Source organism: Coptis chinensis, chromosome 6 (genome assembly GCF_015680905.1).
Source record: "Coptis chinensis isolate HL-2020 chromosome 6, ASM1568090v1, whole genome shotgun sequence".
Classification (NCBI taxonomy): domain Eukaryota; kingdom Viridiplantae; phylum Streptophyta; class Magnoliopsida; order Ranunculales; family Ranunculaceae; genus Coptis; species Coptis chinensis.
Window position 1 is genome coordinate 97429265 of NC_141461.1, and position 26148 is coordinate 97455412.

General features: G+C 36.5%; 3 long non-coding RNA genes and 1 pseudogene across 3 annotated transcripts; 2 read left to right on the top strand and 2 right to left on the bottom strand.

The window, feature by feature from the left end:
- The first annotated feature begins 861 nt into the window (after positions 1–861).
- On the top strand, positions 862–1481 carry LOC147495893 (uncharacterized). Its single transcript, XR_015199330.1, has 2 exons — positions 862–997; positions 1190–1481. It is a non-coding gene; the product is annotated as an uncharacterized LOC147495893 (long non-coding RNA).
- Positions 1482–4473: 2992 nt separating this feature from the next.
- Positions 4474–5478, top strand: LOC147495894 (DEAD-box ATP-dependent RNA helicase 35 pseudogene; annotated as a pseudogene).
- A 4281-nt stretch (positions 5479–9759) lies between these two features.
- Positions 9760–21281, bottom strand: LOC147495895 (uncharacterized). The gene is made up of 3 exons (XR_015197842.1): positions 20798–21281; positions 11688–11895; positions 9760–10643 (listed from the first exon to the last, which is right to left on the bottom strand). It is a non-coding gene; the product is annotated as an uncharacterized LOC147495895 (long non-coding RNA).
- Positions 15915–20093, bottom strand: LOC147495896 (uncharacterized). The gene is made up of 4 exons (XR_015197843.1): positions 19760–20093; positions 19539–19593; positions 18362–18431; positions 15915–16028 (listed from the first exon to the last, which is right to left on the bottom strand). It is a non-coding gene; the product is annotated as an uncharacterized LOC147495896 (long non-coding RNA).
- Positions 21282–26148: the final 4867 nt, after the last annotated feature.

Below are 26148 nucleotides of genomic sequence, written 5' to 3' on the forward strand. Positions count from 1 at the left end.
TTGGGAGTATATAGAATTTTTAAATTCTTGTTCAGTTTACTGATGTATTTCTTTCGCGGTTGCTTTGCTGTATCTTTTTCCATCCTTGTAGCCAAACCCTGAATCTAGAGGTTTGAAAACGATCCTTTGATCTTCTTAATTTCGGGCCATCTCAATATCTTGGGCCTCACTTCTAATTGGGCCTTCTTTTACAGCACAAGATATCGAATATCGAGATTTCACAAACCCTTTATTCACAGAAAAGAAAACATGGAAATCCAGAGTGGAGAAAAGAAGATGAAGAAGAAGATAGTTGCTATTAGCCTATTACATATTTACCCCACTTCCAATCAGTTGTACAAATAAGTGGTACGTAAAATAGGAACCACTAGAAAGTTGTACGCAGTGTTATTTTTAAATTTTAATTGGTGTAAGACGTTATTTGTGCTGTGAGGCATGGGGCACTAGAATTTAAGGTTTCTGACTTGGTAAACCAATTGATGGCTCTTGCAATTTAAGGCACTTGGCTAGTTCCATACCTATTTCAAGGAAGGAATTGTGTCTTCTTCAAAGTGGCGAACCTTTGTGAAGTTCTCCTTTGTTCTCCATTGTTTGGAAATTAATGCTTATTTCCTTTTGAGTCAATTATAATCACGGGTGAAAACATTTCATTTATTATTTCTATTAACTTTGAATGTAGGCCAAATTTCATATTATACAAGAATTGCTTGGGAAACTCCATGCAACTGCCAGCTGAGTGATCGAGAAGCCGAAACTTGTGGTTCACTTTTGAAGGAGCCGAATGAGGAGAGGGAACTTGTGCTCCACAATGAAAAACATGTTCAATAGTTCTTTTGGTGCCACATTCCTTATCGATCTGGTCGAGTCAGCCTTTGCTTACAACATCCATCAATATGCAGATGTCTACACTAGTAAGCCTGAGAACTTCATGTTATATCCACCCGAAGCATGGCTTCATGTGCCTTTTGATATCAAGATCATGCCGCATCATGTTAAGGTAAACTTGTGGCTCTCTGGAGCATTTTATTTATATAGTTTTGTATTTGCTCCACTGCTTGCAAATGTTATCACGGAAGTGAGGGTCTTCTAGCCGAGCCCTTAGCCCCGAAGGTAGTGTAAACGGTTCTTAATTTATGAAACTCAGAATCTATACTTCCACTAGTTAATTTAGATTTTCTGATTATTTCAGGTGCCATCAAGTTTATTCAAGACACGGCAGTGATGGTCGTGAAACACATCCGTACAAGTTTTTACAAGGAGGGTATGCACGCAAGTTGGAGGTCTTGTGTAGACGAGGGTATCCAAGTGTCTCCTTCCAACCAAATCGTTGCTATGCCTGATCTGTGGACTCTTTCAGATTCATATTTCCCTTGATTTTTTTTCGATAGGATGTCAATCGTACATTTGGTCAAGATTAAGACTGTAACAAACTTCCATTAAATTTCAATTCTTTTGGGAGTATATAGAATTTTTAAATTCTTCAGTTTTATCGATGTATTTCTTTTCATTTGCTTTGCTGTATCTTTTTCCATCCTTGTAGCCAAACCCTGAATCTAGAGGTTTGAAAACGATCCTTTGATCTTCTTAATTTCGGGCCATCTCAATATCTTGGGCCTCACTTCTAATTGGGCCTTCTTTTACAGCACAAGATATCGAATATCGAGATTTCACAAACCCTTTATTCACAGAAAAGAAAACATGGAAATCCAGAGTGGAGAAAAGAAGATGAAGAAGAAGATAGTTGATATTAGCCTATTACATATTTACCCCAATCAAATCAGTTGTACAAATAAGAGGTAATGTGAAAAAAGGAACCACTAGAAAGTTGTACGCAGTGTTATTTTTAAATTTTAATTGGTGTAAGACGTTATTTGAAGAAGGCATGGGGAACTAGAATTTAAGGTTTCAAAACCAAGTAAACCAATTGATGGCTCTTGCAATTTAAGGCACTTGGCTAGTTCCATACCTATTTCAAGGAAGGAATTGGTTTTCTTCAAAGTGGCGAACCTTTGAACTCCTTTGTTCTCCATTGTTTGGAAATTAATGCTTATTTCCTTTTGAGTCAATTATAATCAAGGGAAAACATTTCATTTATTATTTCTATTAACTTTGAATGTAGGCCCCCATTTCAAATATACAAGAATTGCTTGGGAAACTCCATGAAGGTTTGTGATAGGATTAGGAAACAATGGTTCATTTTTGAAGGAGCCGAATGAGGAAGGATGTGCCTCCACAATGAAAAACATGTTCAATAGTTCTTTTGGTGCCACATTCCTTGTCTAGATCGAGTTTTGGACAACATCCATCAATATGCAGATGTCTACACTAGTAAGCCCGAGAACTTCATGTTATATCCACCCGAAGCATGGCTTCATTTTTTGATATCAAGATCATGGGATCATGTTAAGGAAACTTGTGGCTCTCTGGAGCATTTTATTTATATAGTTTTGTTTTGCTCCATCGCTGGTTATCAAGAAGTGAGGAGGTTTCTAGCCGATTATGCCTTAGCCCCGCCTTTTGGTTTGGTTCTTAATTTCCGAAACCTCGGAATCTATACTTCCACTAGTTAATTTAGATTTTCTGATTATTTTTTGCCATCAAGTTTATTCAAGACATCGGGTATCCGGAAACACATCCGCAAGTTTTTTGGTGGGAGGGTATGCACGAAGTTGGAGGTCTTGTGTAGAAGGGGTATCATATTGTTGTCCTTCCAACCAAATCGGTTGAAGGACTCTTTTGGCTTCATATTTCCCTGATTTTTTTTGATAGGATGTCAACTGTATTTTGGTCAAGATTAAGACCAGAAAAAACTTCCATTAAATTTCAATTCTTTGGGAGTATATAGAATTTTTAAATTCTTGTTATGTTGTTGATGTATTTCTTTAAAATTTGCTTTGTTGTTGAGTTTCCATCCTTGTAGCAAACCCTTTAATCTAGAGGTTTGAAAACGATCCTTTGATCTTCTTAATTTCGGCCATCTCAATATCTTGGGCCTCACTTCTAATTGGGCCTTTTGAGATGCATATGTAAGAAAGATATCGATGTCGGGATTTCATTGTTTCTTTATTCACGTACCAAAACATGGAAATCCAGTAGAGAAAAGAAGATGAAGAAGAAGATAGTTGCTATTAGCCTATTACATATTTACCCCATTCCAATCAGTTGTACAAATAAGTGGTAATGTAAAATAGGAACCACTAGAAAGTTGTACGCAGATGTTATTTTTAAATTTTAATTGGTGTAAGACGTTATTTGTCTTTGTGAGGCATGGGGCACTAGAATTTAAGGTTTCGACTTGGTAAACCAATTGATGGCTCTTGCAATTTAAGGCACTTGGCTAGTTCCATACCTATTTCAAGGAAGGAATTGTGTCTTCTTCAAAGTGGCTTAACCTTTGTGAAGTTCTCCTTTGTTCTCCATTGTTTGGAAATTAATGCTTATTTCCTTTTGAGTCAATTATAATCACGGTGAAAACATTTCATTTATTATTTCTATTAACTTTGAATGTAGGCCAAATTTCATATTATACAAGAATTGCTTGGGAAACTCCATGCAACTGCCGCTGAAGTGATCGAGAAGAAACTTGTGGTTCACTTTTGAAGGAGCTGAATGAGGAGAGGGAACTTGTGCGCTCCACAATGAAAAACATGTTCAATAGTTCTTTTGGTGTCACATTCCTTACTTGTCACGGGTCGTGAGTCACCTTTGCTTACAACATCCATCAATATGCAGATGTCTACACTAGTAAGCCCGGAACTTCATGTTATATCCACCGAAGCATGGCTTCATGTGCCTTTTGATATCAAGATCATGCCGCATCATGTTAAGGTAAACTTGTGGCTCTCTCGAGCATTTTATTTATATAGTTTTGTATTTGCTCCACTTTGCTTGCAAATGTTATCACGGAAGTGAGGGTCTTCTAGCCGAGCCCTTAGCCCCGAAGGTAGTGTAAACGGTTCTTAATTTATGAAACTTCGGAATCTATACTTCCACTAGTTAATTTAGATTTTCTGATTATTTCAGTGCCATCAAGTTTATTCAAGACACGGCAGTGATGGTCGTGAAACACATCCGCACAAGTTTTTACAAGGGAGGGTATGCACGCAAGTTGGAGGTCTTGTGTAGACGAGGGTATCCAAGTGTCTCCTTCCAACCAAATCGTTGCTATGCCTCGATCATGGACTCTTTCAGATTCATATTTCCCTTGATTTTTGTCGATAGGATGTCAACTGTACATTTGGTCAAGATTAAGACACAGAACAAACTTCCATTAAATTTCAATTCTTTGGGAGTATATAGAATTTTTAAATTCTTGTTCGGTTCTTGATGTATTTCTTTTCATGATTTGCTTTGTTTGTCTTTTTCCATCCTTGTAGCCAAACCCTGATCTAGAGGTTTGAAAACAATCCTTTGATCTTCTTAATTTCGGGCCATCTCAATATCTTGGGCCTCACTTCTAATTGGGCCTTCTTTTACAGCACAAGATATCGAATATCGAGATTTCACAAACCCTTTATTCACAGAAAAGAAAACATGGAAATCCAGTGGAGAAAAAGAGGATGGAAGAAGAAGATGAAGAAGAAGATTACGTGTCAATCAAAGTACGTAGATTAAGAGAAGCCCAAAAGATTCTCATGCAAAGAAAAGCCAAATCCAAAATACCCCTCGAACAAGTAGAAGAAGAAGAAGACATGGCCCATTCGTAAGGAAGAAAACCAAGTCTACTATTCAAAGCTACTCGGTTAAAACGTGACTTACCCGAGGTAACTCCGACCTGAACAATTGGTTTTACAAGAAAAGGAAATGATTGAACACTTATCGGACCGTAAAACATTAATGTCCTTAGAGAGAATTAGCTAAGGGGATTACATATAGTGAACCTTTGAATACCGGGCCGGAGACCCCATTAAATATTAGAAGAATGTCTAGGAAGGTTTGTGATAGGATTAGGAAACAATGGCATATTTTAGTTGACGGGAAGATGTTCCGCCTATTAAGAATTTTAGAGATATGAGATTGTTAGAGCCGGTTTTGGACAAATTGAAAGAGAAAGGGATTGTGCAACCCAATCCCGATACAGTCCGGGTTTACCGGTTATTTTGTCCGGGAGGGATATGATTGGGATTGCGTTTCGGAGTCCGGGAAGACTTTGGTTTTGTTTTGCCGTTGATTATGGTTATGCGTTGCAAGAGGAGGTTTCGATGCCGATTATGCCTGGGGAGGGCCTTTTGGTTTGGTTATTTGTCCGCCTAGGGAGTTAGCTAGACAGGACTTATGAAGTTTTGGAGGAGTTTTTGACAATGAAGCGATGTGGGTATCCGGAGATTAGGCGCTGCTTTGTATTGGTGGGGTTGATATGAGGTCTCAGTTGGAAGTTGTGAAGAAGGGGTTCATATTGTTGTTGCTACTGCTGGGAGGTTGAAGGACATGTTGGCTAAGAAGAAGATGAATTTAGATAACTGCCGCAGTATTTTATAACTTCGAAAACTTAAATTAATATTGATGCATCTTTTTGCTCGCATTGTTGATATGTTGTTGTTAAGCTATTTAAAGTATTTTGTTGTTGAGTTTCTTCTTTGCATGTGCACTTTAGTGCTTATTGGATTTTATGTTGTGGGAAATAAGAGCAGGTAATAATCAGAGCTTGGGTGTTTTCATTTGGGTTTTGAGATGCATATGTAGAAGAAGGATGTTGGGAAGTGATTGTTTCTTTTGCACTGAACTACTGATACTTGTAGAGGATCAGTTCTGAGAAGAAGGTTTTGAGATGCATAATCAGTTGTACAAATAAGTGGTACGTAAAATAGGAACCACTAGAAAGTTGTACGCAGTGTTATTTTTAAATTTTAATTGGTGTAAGACGTTATTTGTGCTGTGAGGCATGGGGCACTAGAATTTAAGGTTTCTGACTTGGTAAACCAATTGATGGCTCTTGCAATTTAAGGCACTTGGCTAGTTCCATACCTATTTCAAGGAAGGAATTGTGTCTTCTTCAAAGTGGCGAACCTTTGCTCCTTTGTTCTCCATTGTTTGGAAATTAATGCTTATTTCCTTTTGAGTCAATTATAATCACGGTGAAAACATTTCATTTATTATTTCTATTAACTTTGAATGTAGGCCAAATTTCATATTATACAAGAATTGCTTGGGAAACTCCATGCAACTGCTGCGAGTGATCAGAGAAGCGAAACTTGTGGTTCACTTTTGAAGGAGCCGAATGAGGAGAGGGAACTTGTGCGCCCACAATGAAAAACATGTTCAATAGTTCTTTTGGTGCCACATTCTTACCGATACGGGTCGAGAGTCACCTTTGCTTACAACATCCATCAATATGCAGATGTCTACACTAGTAAGCCCGAGAACTTCATGTTATATCCACCCGAAGCATGGCTTCATGTGCCTTTTGATATCAAGATCATGCCGCATCATGTTAAGGTAAACTTGTGGCTCTCCGAGCATTTTATTTATATAGTTTTGTATTTGCTCCACTTTGCTTGCAAATGTTATCACGGAAGTGAGGGTCTTCTAGCCGAGCCCTTAGCCCCGAAGGTAGTGTAAACGGTTCTTAATTTATGAAACTCGAAATCTATACTTCCACTAGTTAATTTAGATTTTCTCGATTATTTCGGTGCCATCAAGTTTATTCAAGACACGGCAGTTGATGGTCGTGAAACACATCCGCATAAGTTTTTACAAGGAGGGTATGCACGCAAGTTGGAGGTCTTGTGAGAGACGAGGGTATCCAAGTGTCTCCTTCCAACCAAATCGTTGCTATGCCTCGATCGTGGACTCTTTCAGATTCATATTTCCCTTGATTTTTTGTCGATAGGATGTCAACTGTACATTTGGTCAAGATTAAGACCTGTAACAAACTTCCATTAAATTTCAATTCTTTGGGAGTATATAGAATTTTTAAATTCTTGTTCAGTTTACTGATGTATTTCTTTCGCGGTTGCTTTGCTGTATCTTTTTCCATCCTTGTAGCCAAACCCTGAATCTAGAGGTTTGAAAACGATCCTTTGATCTTCTTAATTTCGGGCCATCTCAATATCTTGGGCCTCACTTCTAATTGGGCCTTCTTTTACAGCACAAGATATCGAATATCGAGATTTCACAAACCATGGCCCAAAATATCGCCGAGATATCCGATATCTCGCCGATATATCTCGGTAAATTGGTACACCGATATCAATATTTCCGATATATATCCACGAATATTAAACCCCTTTTTTCCGAGATATATCGAATTTCCGATATGAAAGTTTATATCGCCGATATAATTGATATTTCCGAGATAATCGATATATATCAGTTGACTTTTTGACCAATTATTAATAACTTAATATTGAAATTTCCGAAATTTCCGATATATCCGAGATATATCGGCGAGATATCCGATATTTTAGAAACTTTGGCCTGGTCACCAAAAAAAACTGAGATATCCGATATATCCGATATATCTCGGTTTTTGGGTACACCGATATATTAACCGATATCGAAATTTTGGGCCTTGCCGAAAACTAGCTTGCAAGGTGAGGTGAGGGTACCCAAGTATACTTATTAATTCACAAACGCATACTAAAATTATTGGTACTGTCTTTAGTTACTGTTGCCATGTGAGATGCACAACTCCTCGATCCATTAGCAACACCAAGGCATCTGCTACTTGCTTAAGATTTTGCAAATAAGCATAAATGCTTAAATTTCCCTTCTTCTAAGCTTGTAACCTTGCTTTGAGTTGCATCACATGAGCAGTAGATATTATTGCAAAACGTTTCTCTAGAGTATTCCATAATTCATATGAAGAAGCTACTCCAACTACATACGACAATACTTCTATAGACAACGTAGCATTTAACCAAATCAACAAAGTTTGATCTCGTCAAATTCAATCAAAATAAGCTGGATTAACTTGATTTGTGATAACACCTCTAGCATCAATCAAATACTGATATGGACATAACTCTCTTCCACTAACTAGCTCTAGAAGATTAAAATTTCTAAGAATAGGCTTGAATACTGATTTCCACAATATATAGTTTGTTCTATCTAGTTTGATTGAAACTAAATTGCATATATTCTGAAAAGAAAGGTTTTGAAACGAGCTTACAGATGGATTTTGATATTGAGCAAAAGAAGAATCATTTGGCACCATTGTAGGTAAAGTATTGAACTGATTGCTTGTGAAAGCATGATTATGATGATTGCTTTGCATCGAAGGTAGTTGATTTTGATTCTGAGCATGATTGTTGTTTTGAATCGAAGGTAGTTGATTCTGAATTCTTCTTGCCATTGTTGAAGATTCAAGAACACAGATTCAAGAAATGTTGAGTTTTGATGATTTACACCAAAATTCAAGAACATAGATTCAAGAAATGTTGAGTTTTGATGATTTACACCAAAGAAACGAAGTTATTGGTTAAGCAGCGGAATGATTGAATATTTTGATGGAAAAAAAAATTAAGATTTGAGGATTGATCTGTTTTTCTCTTTCGAGCATTTGCTTACATGAAGAACAATTGAAAAAGAATGAAAAATTATATTACAATGACTTAACTTTGTTTTCTGATTACAACTTGTATTTATACTAAACTGAAATTTGTTATAACTAACAATGCTAACGTGGAACAATCAGTTACAAAAAATAACAAACTAACTAACTTCTAACTAATCATGCTGACGTGGAGTCTTCTAGAATCTTCATATTGTGATCTCCTCTATTATTGTCTACGTCTGGTACTAAGGCCTCTGTCTAGGCAATGTAGAATTTCCAAATGCTATAGGTCAGTGTCTAACCCCAATCCGGCCATCCACAATTCCACACAAGTAGCTAGTGTCACAATTTATTTTTATTTTTTTTCCTTTTCACTTTCTTTATTCTGCTAAAGGTAATATTAATTGGCAAAGGTAATATATATAGCTCACAATGATCGGACTATATATTCCACCAAAAATAAATGATGGGACTATATAGCTACTCAATGTCGGCCCTGAGCACAGACAAGACAGGCGGGTGGCTGGGGCCCCCTGACTTTGGTCCAAAATTAGGGGCCCCTATGCTCAAACCAATACTACTATACACTAACATTGGTCTGAGTTAGGCCCAAGCCCGGTAAGGCCCCCACGGTAAGAACTCGCCTAGGGCCTCCCAAAACTCAAGGCTGCTCTTGCATACACTGAACCATATTTACCTAGACAAGGAGGAGGCGAGGAGCGGAGATATGGTACATCACCACGTTTTCCATGCATTAGCTCCATCACTTGGTGGTTGTTTTTCCATTAGCTCCATTAATTTTGATTATTAAATACCTCTGAATATTTGAAATAATTCAAATGTCTAGTAGCTTGGTCCATGACATGAATATTGAACAAGCCAAGTTTTTTAACCACACCTTCTTGGTTAGGAAAAATAAGTCTGACTCCTACCTCAACCAACTTGCTAAGTTTAGTTCGGCAGTAATGGTTGACATTGAAAACAAATGTTTTGACGGGGGTTGCCAATGCTTTTCCATTAGCAGCTCCATCACCACTTGCTACTTTTCCATTAGCTCCATTACATTTCTTTTCCATTAGCACTAATATAACAACCCCAATTTTTAAACAACATAAATTACATTATTTGAATTGAAAATAACTATTATATTATGAAGTCTAGCTTGGACTCGAACTAGTTCTTTGGCCTGTGCGTTGCACAGGCTAATCTATTTGGATTGGTAGAGTTTACATTTAAGGAAGTACATAAGAGCAACAACAGCAACAACAGATATAGAAGTGTAGTAATATGGATACGATTGTATATGAAAGTATATATTACATACTAAGCCATCTGAATTCTTGTACAGAGTAAAGAATTGGATGGTATACAAGCAACATAGATGAAGTATAGGAGTATGAGATAGATGATTGTCCCTGGAATCTTTAGAAGTAGTCCCACCATCCTTGCATAACATATACATACATATATGGAAACAACCAAGCTTAATTTAAATTGGAAAAGTGGTCATTAGATGTCCTTAGACTCAATTTTGATTATAGTTTAGGGAGAAATGCAAGAATCATTAAAAGTAATAGTATACTTATTAAATGTTCATAAAGAATTGATATTTTTTTTGTTGTAAATCTAGTTGCCATTGGACCCAAGTAACTTATGGGTTGCCTACGTACCTGGGGGGATTAACTGTCACCCCGCTTACGAATCAAGTGACACGTAGTTCTTTTATCATACAACTAATATGGTTACAAAGTTCATGTAGATGTAACGACTCGAATTAGTTAGTTCCATGTAGAAATTCTTATGTGAATCCGAGACAGCTCCCTATTCCACTCTTTCAAGTAGTGCAGTCTGTGCATTGACACTCACTGGTCTAACCAGCTTCAAAACCTCCAGTGGTTGAGTCAATAATGAGTACAGCGCAATCAGCCTGTGAAGTACCAGTAATCATGTTCTTGATGAAATCACGATGGCCTGGATCAGCAATAACAGTACAGTAGTACTTGGTGGTCTCATACTTACATAGCGCGATATCAATGGTGATGCCATGTTCCCTATCGAACTAAACCCAGTCATACTTGAATGACCTTTTGTTCATCTCAACAGCTTCTCTCTTGAACCTCTAGATCACACGCTTGTCAATACCTCCAAGCTTATAGATCAAAATGACAGAACAATTGTAAGTTGTAGGTTTCTAAGTTGTAACATTACATTATGCTAACAGTAAAAAGCAGAAATGTCACCATGTTATCACCAAAAACCAAGATTCTACACTAAGAAAATGAAGCATGGAAGTACCGACTTAAATGCTAGATACCCTAAAAAAGCTGATGAGTTTTGTTTTCATGCTTGAATAGTACCATTCAATCACCAACAATGATGATTGAGGAGTTGAGTGGATGCCTCTGCCACATAACATTAGCTTGGTCAGACATATTTCCTCTACAAAGAGAACCATACAATCAAACTGGAAGCAGAGTAGTGAAGTACCCTTTGGTTAAAAAAAATCAAATTAATAGTTGTATGTAACATAACCTTTTAAAAGTTCAGATTTAAAAATTCGATGAGTAAAACATTTGTTTACGTACAATGCAATTGATCGGTTAGTAATCAAGTTCAACTAAAGTTGTAAACGTTTATCAACATTATACACACTCAGGGGCTTTAATAACCAAACAACAATGATCCAGACAATTATTCATACTTCCATACTCAGGTCTGCTACATCGACTAAGAGCAGATAAACAAAGGCTACCATAATTTTGAGTTCCACACATAGATGATTGCACAATTAATTAATTTAAAAACATCATTCTTGTTTACATGTATGTGATTGTGAACGTCGAGGACAACGTGTTATATTTGACCTATTAAATTACATAATATTCCTCATCAAAACTCAAGAGAAAAATTCCAATGCCTAGAAGTGTTTTTAAACAAAGTACTGACTTGGTGAAAAGTAGAGAAAAATTCCAATGCCTAGAAGTGTTTTTAAGCAAAGTACTGACTTGGTGAAAATTATATATAAAGATGCAGGGAAAATAAACAGACATAGAACAGACACAACATCCCCAATAAAGGAAAAAATGGCCTGGAATGAGTAACCTTATCTACTGATGCAATTGAAAAAAATAATAGGAGAACTCTGACATGGGAAAGATCGGATACAATGATGATGAATAAAAAGAGAACTCACATGTCCTGATAGGTATTGGCATAGTCCATGGCTAAGACATAAAACCGCTTATAGAAATTCCAAACTACAAAGATCACATGTTGCTTGCCATACCGGTATTTCTTTCTCCAAATTTCTTACACTTTCATCAGTTAAGCATATCTTGTACCATGTCTTATTCCACTATTTGAAATCAGCATATAATTCGCTGCTCATCATAAATTGGTTTCTGTAAGTAAAAGAATTTCAGTTTTGAATCAAGGTACCAAGATGAGTAGCAACTAATGCATTTGGCAAGTTATATCATAACAGGCTATTCTAAAAAAATGTAGCTTAACTATAAGTTGCAAAAGCGAATTTTAAACCTTTGAGAATATAATGCGAGTCCAACTATAAGAAAAGAAGCTTAACATATGGAAGTTTTTCTACCTAGCGTGAAATGAGACTAAACAATCTAGAAGCAATTACTATTTAAGAAACAGTTAAATAATTCATATCAAAATTATCATTATATATACTAGTAAAAGGGCACGTGCGATGCACGTGTTGCAAAAATAGTTAATTTTTTTATTTGAAAGATGTCAATGTCAATAATTGCGCTAGCAAACAGAAAAGCTGAATAGTTCAGTAAAAAAAATTGAGTCTTTACATAGAAATGCTTTGTTTGGAAATGAATTTGAATGCTGGAACATGATATGTAAACAATAGAGTTGGTTTAATTAAGAATGAGATGGGGGATATAAAAGATGAAGAAATAACCACATGGCTAAAAAAGTTATAAAGGAACAAAAGTAAAAATATAATTGAAAAGGTATTTAACTATTGGTTTTCATTCAATGGAAGAAAGTAGTATCCTGCAACTAATAAATCAAATGGCAAACTGAAAATCCAAAAAAAGTGAAAGTAAGAGAAAAAAAATATTCTCATTCCAATCCGATAAAGAAATAACAGTTGAAGATGACTTTTGCTTCACTTTCATACTCTTCCAATCTAGAATGAAAACAAAAGTCGACGATGAGACGTATATGATATTTCATTAGGAGGGCTGTATTGTCAAATGATCCTTCTGTCATCAATATGAAACCTTCATTCTGTGATGGTATTTGAGTTGCGTCTAAAGTGGTATGATAATAACCATTATTTTTCGACCATATTCTGATTGATTTAGTCATTCTGCGGCAAACTGGTGCAACCTAGGATATTGAGGAACATAAGATAATAGTTGTGATTGCCTGCAAAAGAAAATCAAGATAATTGAAAGTGGTTTCCTACAAAGTGGAAACAAAGAAAGTTTAATTCTAAATAGTTCACTTAGCTTCTTCCAGTTTTTTTTTTTTTTTTTTTTTTTTTTGTAATTGAGAAAGTAGGGAAAGAGGAACGGTGTGTATGTTTTGCGAGTATTTTAATTTTACAATTCTAACTGAAAGAGTACGAGGACCATGTAATTACATATTTATCCGTTCCGCGAAGAGCAAAAAGAAAGTGGAAATTGATAGGGCAACGTTCTAGAAGATCTCTGGTCATGCTTCAGATAAAAGTACGGACCAAGTGTAGTCAATTGTGCGCCTATAAGAGCATTTGCAATGCAGGTGATAGAGGGGGGGAAGTGATAACTATCACCTACTTTCCTCTAAAAGTGCTGTGCAATGCTGGGTGATAAACTCGGTGATAGTTTTCCCGAGTTCAAAACAAGGTGAAACCTTCCACCGAGTTTATCACTGACTTGTTAACTTCGGACGGGATGTTGGATTCCGTCTCGTGTGTTTTTTTTTAAAAAAAATGGGTTTTTTTTTTTCGGGATGTTAGATTCCGCCTCGCATGATTTTTGGTTTTTTTCGATTTTTTAAAATTTCCAGGCGGGATGTTTCATTCCGTCCGAGATTTTTTCAATTTTTATGTCCGCGGAATCCAACATCCCGTCCGAGATATTTTTTATCACCTTTGCATTGCACAGCTTCACCTTGTTTATCACCGGGTTGGTGATAGAGGGGGTGAAAAGTGAGGAGGTGGCGGTGATAGAGGGGGTGAAAACTATCACCTGCATTGCAAATGCTCTAAGTGTCCATTCTTTAGAGTCTATCAGATCCCCATTCGGCAGAAGTCCAGAGTGTAGCCAACAGTGCAGTCATAAGTAATTTAGCATATAACTAAAGCACAATTAGTAAGAAATGACTTGTACGGCTGTACCAAATCCCAATTACGATTCCCAGATTTTCTACACGCACCTAATTTTTATGTTGTTTTCCAAAGTCTAATGTTGATGTAGTTGATGTATCCCGTACACCTCACCCCAAAATGAAGGGGTATCGGTTTACGGGTTTTAACATGTTACTTCAACACATTACACATTGCACATCACATGTGTGGACAAAGAAAAATAGAAAATACAGCTACTTTCAGTGATGATTAACCAGGCAATACTCATAGCAGAATTTTGCATGTAACATGGTCCACCAGTTTTTACTTGGCTAGAGAGCATAACCATTATAAAAAATAGAAAAAAAAAAGAAGATACAATCGAAAGCAAATAATGTGTATACAAATAGATTTTACAGACCAACACACCTTCTCTGCTTTGCATTTCTTAGTTTCCTTGATGCCATAGAAGGGAGAAATGAATATGGTAGCATTATAGCCTTTGCGGTTGTTTCTATCCTTGCACTCCATAAACCCTGGATGGCAATTACGATCAGGTTTTTATTTATTTTTGTTTGTTTATTTTAGTTTTAAGTTTTGATAATTATGATCGGTGTATAACGAAAGCTAGCAATGTTACGCCTATACACATATTCCAACCGAGTTGGACAGGGAAATGAAAAACTTGCACTATAAGTCAAACAAATCCTAGGTCTAAAAATCTCAAGCTTCACATCAAAGTCAGTTTTGATTATGGTCAAACTACACTGTTTAGGATCTGCTCAACCCTTTCTATCAATACAGGGACTAAAGACAAATACCAACATTGAAAATGAACTTACCATGAAAGAGGGCTAGCAAAGACAATTTATCGCCAAAAGAGATTAGAATAAGGAGTTTCGCATTAAGATTCTCCCCATCGATTCCTTCCACATGGGCTACTCCCCGAGCTCCCAAATTCTTGGGTTTTCTTGTGATCAAAGCGGCATTTTTTGATCTTGTGTTCCGGACTTGTTTTTTTTTTTTGAAATTTCTCTCAAATATCTCCTCTCTGTCATTTCTTTTCACTCGACTCGGTTGTTTTATTTTGCAAAACCAGGTGGCTAAAGGGTTCCAACATCAAGTCCAAGGAGTGCGCCTGGGGTGACTCCTCTTAATGTTCCCTTGGCATATGCGGGATGTGCTGCAGTGATTACAGATTTATCTACAGTTGTTGAGGATGTGTGCGTTCCATAGCCTCTATGAGCTTGAAGTTGCAATTGAAAGGGCTGAATGTTGTTCAATTTTCACAGTTACCTTTCCATCTCTCTGCCACTGGTGTCATTGCTTTGTCATTGAAACTACTGCAACCTGCCAGTGTCAAGTAATCTGATAATTACATCTTTAACATATGAAGCTGCAAACCATAAAACAGAAATGTGTTTTAAGCCAAGGAACTTGGGGGTGCGAGTGGTGAATAGCTTTCCATATGACTCACGGTATGCAACATGATGACCTGGTAGTTGATGCAACTCGGATAGCTGAGATGGTGTTATCCTCGAACTAAAGCCATGCATAACACGGTTGTAATAGTAGAGTAATGTTCCTTCCTTGTAGGAATCTTGCATTGATGAGAGTGATGCCAATGTGTATCGATGCTATGATTCATGTGTTAAGAAGGATGTTGGCTTTCCATCGACTTCTTTCGAGTGATAACATATTTATCATCATTTAAAGTTTAATCACAATGACGGCAACACCTAGCCTTGCATTTTGTTCAGCCTGAAAACACTGTCCGTATCCCATCCTTTGCGACACCATTGACTCTATTGGACCTCTTCAGAGTCACAATCGATTGTTAATGTAACAAAAGTTAGACGTGATTACTTGTATATCTTGAACAAACTGCGCGAAGATAAAAAGAAAGAGGTAAGCACGTGTAGAATATCAGGAAAACTGGGTCCAATGATGGGCCAATAGAACTATACTCACTTGAATTCCAAAAGAGGTCACCCACGATTGTAGGAAAATGCATAAATCAAATCCAAAACAAAATAGTCTTGTATAGAGTTAAATTCTTAAATCCTAATCTTATAGACCCAATAATGGTCGCACATCTTGTATAGCACATTTACTAACCCAACTTGCAGATCAACTTCAGCGACATGTATATTGCTCCACCACCACATGCAAAAACTAAAATCAGCTTCAGTGACATCTAGATTGCTCCACCACCACATGTAGAACCTGAAATGGAAAAAGGACGAAATGACAGGAATTAACAGCTGGATAGTAAGCACTTCCTAAGAAAAGTTCGAGAGCCTGACATGCTATGTTTAAAGTCCCAAATGAGCTATCAAGACTAAGAATAACTAAGAGCAGAGAACATCAAAATAAATCTATTTTCCCTCTTCCTTTATCTGGGCTTGGAACCAGCAACGCAAAAACGCAAAATGCATTGGCGGAGTTAAAAATGTTTTGGGTCACTCGTGGATACCCTCCCTTTAATAGTTGTTACTCTTATTGTTTGGCTGTTTGCTTTGTTTACAGTAAGGGCTTAATTGTAAAAACAAAAGGCACCCATATATTGTACCAACAAAAGGAAAGCTTAGCAAACCTTGTTCATGTAAAAAAAAAAAAAATCTTCGCTAGTGGATTTTTCAACCTACTTGGGGTATCACCATTTTTTTTTTTTTTTGAACAGTTTTTATGTTTTTTCTCTAAGGAGGTGGTGAGTAGTAGGGATGAGGTATGCCTAATTGCAACTATTAGTTGTGGGTGGGTATCCCTAACTAACCATGTTGTTTATTTAAACGGTAGACAAATAATCGTCAAATAAATCAAATTATAAAGGTACTTGCAGGAATACATCAGATTTATTATACGGGCGAAAAATCGGGGAGTTTTTTTATTAAAAAAATAATAATAATAATAACGATTCATTGCATGATAGCATAATGACATGAAAATAAGTTCAATGTAAAGCATCCAAAGCATCATCATTATCTTTAAGTAACACGTCCCGATATACTATATTTCTAGTGTAAGTTCCACTACGTTTAGTTAAGGTTCCATTTTTGACTAAAATCTTTATGTTATTTCTTGAGACACACCTCGACAATGTAACGTATAGTTGGCCATGAGTGAAAACATGATCAGGAAGGTATATACTATACCAACATCACGAATAGTCTGTCTTTGTGATTATTAATAGTCAATGCGAAACTAAGCTTAATTGGAAATTGTTTCCTTATAAAAGTAAACGGCATGTGTTCGCTTTTATTTGGCTCGAGAGGTATCCGTGGTATAAACTCTCTTTTACCTCTAAACTGTCCAGTCGAAATCTCAGCACATATAGTATTATCATAGAAATGAAGACAAATTAATCTAGTACCATTACAGAACCCTATACTCGGTTTAATATTTCTAAGAAGCACGATTGAACATCCCTTTTTCAGAGTTAATTGATGTGGTGGCAAGCCACCTGGTGCAATAGAATTTAAAAATTCTTGTTGATATAAGTTCTGAAGATCAGGTGGAACAATATCAAATGAGTAGTAGTTTTTTCCTTGTCCTGGGAACATTCCTATCATCTAATTATTAAGTTTATCAACAACATCATTCCTCGGTGTTAAAATAGCCCTATTAATAATGTAATTATTATTAAATCTGTGACATTAGAAAAATATTAAGAAATACACATTAAAAAGAATATTGGAGGAGTGGATGGAATTGAGAGGGAGAAGATCCTTTTGATTGGACTCGTCCTCATAAACCTTGAACATACACCAAGACGCCAACAAAGAGAGGAAAATCATAGTACATTGGGAATTGAACTAAACTACAATTGTTTACCGTGAAATGCAGTTTGAACTATCTGAACAAACTACAAAATGCATAGCAGATGGTTGAAAAATAGACGAAATGTGAATTCTGTTTGAAATTATTGATGAGACGTTAAAAATTAAAACCTTATGTAGGGAAACTAAGCACCACAGAATACTATATACAGTAACTTAGACAACAATTTAGTCTGAACAACAGTATCGCTAAATATAAATGTAAAAGTGAGTAGCCATAAACGAAGGAAAAAATTAAATAGGCTACAGACTATAAAAGGTAAAGAAGGGGCGAACTTTTTGGCTACGCTGCATTTAAGATTGGTAAATTGAAATGATGTCAAAAGGAATGCATCCAAAGAGATGTCTTATTACATTGTGAGTCAACACTTAAGAGATATAGAAATTAAAGACCCACAAAAGAACGGTATGTAGCAGACACCCTAGTGACCATAATTTTATATATTAAACAAATAATCCAGAGACCATAATTTTATATATGGAGCACACTGAAATCATTCCCAGCAAAAAGAATATTATTATTTGGGGGGAAACAAACGAGCAACATGTAACATAATGAATGATACCAACTATAAAATGAAGAACATAAGCAACAATAGTATGGAAATCCATTCTGGTTCACACAGAATCAGTCTAATAATAAATTAGTAGTACTTATTTCTTAAGAATGCACTAAACTCTCGAGATAATCACCAACGACGAAAATTGAATGGAACACACCTGAAAAATGGGAGTCGCAGAACACACACTCCTGGATTAATTGTTGATAGCCTGATAGTGCTATTGCAATCTGAAAGTACAACAAAATCACTCTAAATACAAATCTGATCTAAACAAAATAATAAATTATAATGGGAAAACATACCAGTAAATCCAGCAAATTTGTTGAGAGATAAGAAAGTAATCAGAAATTTCGTTGCAGATTAATCTAACTTCAAACGAAGTTTCGGTATTGCAGTTATTCATGAAACGGATTTATCTCAAAGAATCGCCTCTTTGATGCATCAATCGATTATGAAAAAAAATGTGAAGGCGCAGAGATAGAGAGTTGAGAAAGAGATTGGTTTAGAGAAGATGACCAAACAGCTTAGTTTTTCTAATTTTGGTAAACTGCTCAAAGCGGTCAAGGTCTGTTTGGGTTATTTTTCGGTGACAAAGCTAATTACAAATGTACCCTTTCAATGAAGAACAAAAATAAGTGGTTGTCTAACTTTCCGCACCCTTCCCATTAAAAACTTTGGTGTAAAACCGGAATACGGAACTAATTGGGAAATCTGCATCCGCTTTATATATAATATAATGAATTACATGAATTAAGATGATTTACTTTTCTTTGTTAAATCTGGAAACGGTGTTGAAACGGTGCAAAGAATTTAGTGTGGTTTCCTACAAATTAGAAACAGAGAATTGTATCGAAGAGTTTTATTTACTCACTTGCATTTATAACGAAGCAAAGAATGCCACCGGAATAATCGATTGGTTTCGGAATTTTTCTGATCGACTGGTCATCTTCATAGAATTGGTTGCAAAGTGTTTGATTTGAAATTTCGAACTTGACGGGTTTTAATTGGGAATATCAGGAACGGAGAAGATGAACGAACGATTTTCATTTTTTTTTTAATTGGGAAAACGGAAACGGTGTCTATGTCTGTTTTCTGAAGACGTTGAGTTTTATAGTCATGCTGGAAATGATGTAAATTACCGATGAAACAGAATAATGATACCAACTATAAAATGAAGAACAAAAGCAACAATATAGTATGACAATCTATTATAGTCGTATAAACAAAGAATCCTAGTAGAAATCGTTAAACAAAAATTTGGAATAAAACTCGGATTTGTAGATAACTGTGAAGCCATTAAGGCAGAAAGTTGTAAAAGAGGCAGAAGACCATACCTTTGCGTCGTGGGGACAACAGATTGTTGAGGAGAAAGTCAAAACAGAAATAAACCTTCAAAACCGCAACAACAAAAAAACACCATACAAAAGTCTCAGACAACAGATTGAAAGAAAATATGATTGTTGAGGAAATCAGGTTTTGGCATTATAAGTAAACTAAAATAAATATCTATGTATTTACAATAAATCATGCAGGGTCAAGAATGGAGAAGACGAACCTTTTATTTTTCTCTATCCAATTGGGGTTTTGAAGTGTGCGCAATGAAACTTGAAGTTTTAATTTGGATAACCATAGCAACCTCTCGTAGAGTTTTATTAATTATTATGAAGAAATTGACAGAATTGAGTTTTAGAGTTGTTATAAGAGACGCACTGTTTCGATTAAACGGGTGTGAAATAATTCAGTGCGTACAATGACCAATATACCCTTTCATTTAAAGCTCTCCGAAAACTTAGAGGGTGAAACTTTCGGGTACCCTTGTGATTAAAAAGCTTGGTGTAAAATGGAGAATACGGAGACTAATAAACGGGGCAAGTTTTCCCATTATATATAAGATAAACCAATAACTATATGTAGTTCATTTTTTAAAAAAAGTTAACAACTCGGCACAATCCAACGTGTAACCCGCCTGCTGTCTCATTCAACTACATTTGTTCTTGCAATCCATAGTGACACCAGATAATGTTTAAGAAAAGATACCAAGGCTTATGCCGCAAGGCACAACTGGAAGACTTATGGGAAAAACACACCGAGCACTACAACTTCTAATCTAGTTGAAGAAACTGACGACTACGTACACCTCAAGGCGTAAGTCCTATTGAAATCCTTTCTTGTCTTTTTTTTTCCTACTTGCTCTCTTTCTTTGTCTTTTTTGTGTGTTATTTTCCTTTGACTTAAGTACATTATGTATTAAAGCAACCTCTTATACTTGTCTTATTGCAACTTACTTTGGGCCAGAATTGGATAACATACTATTTCAATATGATAATGTGATTGTATCCTACTAATTTGATAAAACTTACGACTTCTCAAGTACCTAAGCCTGAATCCCTCAGTAAGTTTTATTGTTGCTTTAGAGTGGTGTCACTTACTTTGGTCAAAGTTTCGTGCGACAACTCTTTAGTGCCACTCACAATTAAAATGAATTGTTCTACTCTAAACGTTGATACCTCCAAACCAAGGCAAAGAGCATGTATTTAATAAGAATTAAACTTTAAGACTATTGCGAAAAAGAATACTGCGAGTTAGAACTTACTGTGAGACGCCAAGTGAACCCGCTGATAATTGAATGCAAGCAACATTCTTCACATTAAAACCAACATTGTCACTGGGTAGCGGTTCCTAAAGAGCCTCATGGTGCATTTCGGCTGATTTAACTTCAGTGGTCTATCCAATAGTGCCAAAGGTGATAACCATACCAGGTTTGATCAAACCAGTCTCGACACGACCAACCGGCACAGTTCCAATACCACCAATCTTGTAAACATCCTAAAGTGGGAGATGTAGAGGCTTGTCTGTGGGTCTCTTGGGTTCTGAGATCAAGTCAAGTGCCTCAAGGAGGGATGGGCCCTTAGAACAATCAAGGTTGGTAGACCTTTCAATCATGTTGTCAACCTTAAAACCAGAGATGGGAACAAAGGGTATTTCATCAGGGTTGTACCCAACCTTCTTCAGGTAAGTAGAGACTTCCTTGAAACTTTTCTCATACCAAGCCTTGGAATAATTTGTAGTAGTGGCATCCATCTACACACACAAGATTCAATTAGGAATCTGTTGAATATACCAAGCTTCATAAAGATATTCACATAAACATAAACACGTCAATAAAGACGTTATACCTTGTTGAGATAAAGTCAAGTTCCTCAAGGAAGGATGGGCCCTTGGAACAATCAAGGTTGGTAGACCTTTCAATCATGTTGTCAACCTTAAAACCAGAGATGGGAACAAAGGGTATTTCATCAGGGTTGTACCCAACCTTCTTCAGGTAGGTACATACTTCCTTGAAAATTTACTCATACAAAGCCTTAGAATAATTTGGAGGAGTGGCATCCATCTACACACAAAAAATTCGATTAGGAATCTGTTGAATATACCAAGGTTCATCAAGATATTCACATAAACATAAACACTTTAATAAAGCTGTTATACATTGTAACAACAACAAATCATCAGCTTCACTCCCCGAGTGAAGGCAAGTAGAGTGTCCTCACTGGTCTGACCATCCTTGGATATACCAGCTTCAAAACCTCCAGGGGTTGAGTCAATAATGAGTACAACACAATCAGACTATGAAGTACCAGTAGTCATGTTCTTGATGAAATCACGATGGCCTGGATCAGCAATAACAGTACAGTAGTACTTAGTGGTCTCAAACTCCGATAGCGTGATATCAATGGTGATGCCACGTTCCCTGTCAGACTTGAGCCTGTCCAGAACCCAGGCATACTTGAATGACCTTTGTTCATCTCAGTAGCTTCTCTCTCGAACCTCTGAATCACACGCTTGTCAATACCTCCAAGCTTATATAGATCAAAGATGACAGAACATATACTCCAAAACCATTAATAATAGGTACATACATCACTACATGTTAAAAAAAAAACATAAATTCCAAACTATGAAGATCGCATGTTGCTTGCCATACCGGCATTTCTTTCTCCAAATTTCTTACACTTTCATCAGTTAATCATATCTTGTACCATGTCTTATTCCACTATTTGAAATCAACATATAATTCACCGCTCATCATAAATTGGTTTATGTAAGAAAAAGAATTTCAGTTTTGAATAAAGTCCCAAGATGAGTAGCAACTAATGCATTTGGCAAATTAAATCATGACAGGCTATTCTAAAAAAATGAAGCGTAACTATAGTCGCAAAAGCGAATTTTATACCTTAAAGAATATTATGCGAGTCCAAATATAAGAAAAGAAGTTTGATTGTATTCACACATGTGAGGGTTGTGAGTGATCATCGCTGGCACTACATTCAGAATATGTTAAAAAGAAAACCCATGAATGCAGCACCGCTATATCAGGATATCAAGCCCGTAATAACAACATGTACAAATAATTTAATTGTTTCTAAAGCGTTACATGTAGGCAAATTATTGAAACCCTCTTTGTAAACAATATTTCTTGTATAACCCAGTTTCTCACTGTCAGAGTGATTGATCAAAATTTTAAGTCCATCATCAGATGACGTCTGTGATACAGCGACATATAATTGGCCATGTGAAAAGACAGTTTTTGACAAATAAACTCCAACATATCTCAAAGTCTGACCCTGACTCTTGTTTATCGTCATTGCAAAACATATCTTAACTGGAAATTGTAGACGTCTCAAAATAAAAGGCCAACTCGAATCAGATGAAGACAACACTATCCTCGGGATCGGTTCCCTATTTCCAATGTGGCCACCAATCAAGATTTCTGCCTCAAAAGCTCTCCTTCCTAAAATGGTAACAATCATCCTAGTGCCATTACAAAGTCCTCTGCTCGGGTTCAAATTTCTAAGCAACATAATCCGTACTCCAACTTTTAGTTGAAGAACATGTGTCGGCATACCAGACATTTCCAACGTGTTAAGAAATTCAGTAGGATACCAAATATCCTGATCTTCAGTTGCCATGGAATCTGAACTAATTGGGTCAGCACTCAAATACGTATGTGACTCTCCAGGTATGAGAGAAATAACATGAGCATTTATGTCATCTACAATCTGACTTGTCGTAGTCAGGATGTCTAAAAGCTGACCCAAAAACCCACTCAACTTTGCATAGCAATGTCTTTACAAAGATGTCTTTCCCATTACCACGTTGAAATACATGATATAACAGTTGCCTAATTTGTTGTAAAATGATAAAAATGCTCTTATTTGAAGTTTTGTTATTTGCAACGTTTCTATAATATTAAGGCAAAAATACCTTGTGGCTATCAACACACAACTCAAATTCCCTATTAAGATTATTTTTTTTGGACTTGGGAAAAAAAAGATGCCGCCATGTGTCAAAATAATGAAAGATCACTAGGAGCTTCAGAATAAAGTATTTTTTTTTTACAAAATTAAAGACAATTATAAATATTAGAAATTATCAAATCATTCAAAATTATAACAAAATTAACTATATATATCTCTATTGTGAATGACATAAATTGTCATCAATATATTTGCGACACTTGTTATTGTCATCAATCATATCTTGAGACTAACTTATTGGATCATTTCAATTGGTCATCTCAAGAGTCATGAGTTACCGAATGGTTACAAAATGAACATGAATACATGCATAGCTATCAATGTAATACTAAATATCATCAATGAATGGAGCACCAAAAATTGATCTCATTCAATTGATATGAATGGAGCACCAAAGGGGGGAATGCTATATATTTCCTCTCCACTCTCTAACAAAGGGAGGAGAATTCTATGCTTCTTCTCCACTCTCCATCTTCTCAATTCATCATCGATCATTCAATCACCAAATTCTAATATGAACTACGAACTGACTTGATTCCAGTTCGTCAGCGAACTGGATACGTAGGCAGTTCGATCATTCGAACTTAGTCACAACATCATTCTCCCTAAATTTCCTACACATGTAAGGTATGCCCAATTATTACCTTTACATTGGCGCTGTTTGTGGATCGAATTTCTTGGAAATTAAGTCTACTTCGAGAATAATTCTCTACACAAACTTTCATTTCCAAGCCCATGAAGCGTTGGTGAAAAGTCATAGATGCTGCTGATAAATATCGAAATTTCAAAGTTAACGACTACGATGTTGTCGATCAACATTGGATTTTTCTATAGCCAGATTCGATCTTCATAAATATGATGATAAGTTTCTCTAACTATTTTTTATTCAAAACTTCACATGTGAATTAAAGGCTAAAACACACATTTCAATTATTAGACTCATGCTATCTTGTATAAGACGATTTTTTCATTGTCTTGTTGAATTGCATGAGCATACATGAACTAGCAAGAGTACATATGGGCATATGGCCTGATTACGTTATTACTACCATCACATCATTGATGAATATGTATTCTAGATGTACCATTAGTCTACAAGACACCCCAGTTTCAGTTCGATATAGCAGGTCGGTATATATCTCCAAGTTAACAGGTCGCTTTGCGAAACTCCTGGCTGAGCCTCTCGTCAGAGTTTCCTATCAATTATTCAGTATTCAGGAGCACGACATTCAATGGATGACAATAAGCTTAATCGGTTTAGGATGACACCAGTCTATGTGGTTTAGCATGTAAAAACAAGTTCTTTAATATTGCCAAAGCCAGACCTCAATCTGCATGGACCCTTGAGCATCACTTCTATTTTATCTAATTCATATATGATGTTCAGAACTTGCCTTTCAATTTCTTTCATATATGTACTTAGTTCGAGACTATTGACGGACAATCACTCGCTTCATTTCGAACTACTCAGTTCGAGACTATTTGTTCACTTCTCAATTTACAATGCATTGTACCTAGTCGCATTTACTGCGTAGTGTGCTGGTCAAGTCGTTACTTCTCAGCACCGAGATCCAAAATTTTAAGCTGGTCAAGATCGCTCGAACTTTAAATTGGAGGCCGACAAAAGCGCTTGGATCGACCTCGCTAGCTCAGAGATAGCGTTGGTCAGAATCTGACAAGGGCTACCACTCATCCGAATTTGAGTCTCTTTTGAGCTTGAAGTTTTTTCGAAAAAGTTTGCATGCAACACCTTTACCACATGAAGTTTCAATACAACAAATCTGTTTTTCAGCTCGCTCCTTGTCAGGTCGTCTTACAACAAGAACTAGGGGCTAGCTACACGCTGAACTGGGGCTCACAACAGCCATATGCACAATTTGATCTAGTGAAGGTCAATCAAGCTCCAATGCACACTGGGGGCTAGCCACAACTATCTCCGGATTGGGGCTCATTATTGCCATCTAAACACATTCAATTCTGTTATTATGCTCCATGCATCTTCAAAACTACTACTGTTAGTTCGTACTAACTCTTTGGTGCTAGCTCGCATTTTTTATAGGTCGATCAAGCTCCAAACTAAGGGTTAGCCACAACCATCTCCGGACTGGGGCTTATTGTTGCCATCTAAACATGTTCAGTTATGTTCATATGCTTTATGCATCTCCAGAATTACTAATTCTTTGGTGCTATCTCGCATTTTTTACAGGTCAATCAGGCTCCAAAACTGGGGCTAACTACAGTCACGCCAATTCAAGGCTAGCTATCAACTGCGATATCCAAATCAAAATGCTCACTAGAGCAACACGCCCACTCGAACTCAAACGCTCCCTAAAGCTAAAACGTTCTATACAACAAAACGCTCACTTGAGCTCAAGGGCTACATTGCTCAAACACCTCTCACTAGTTGAGGACCTGCATTTCTAGGATCAATTCAGTGCAGAACGCTTTCTAAGAGCAACACGCTTTCATAAGCTGAAACGCTCACTCGAGCTCAGAGCTACATAGCTCAAATACTTCTCACTAGTTGGAGACCTACACTCCTAGGATCAACTCAGTGCAGAACGCTCTCTAAGAGCAACACGCTTTCATAAGCTAAAACGCTCACTCGAGCTCAAGGCTACATAGCTCA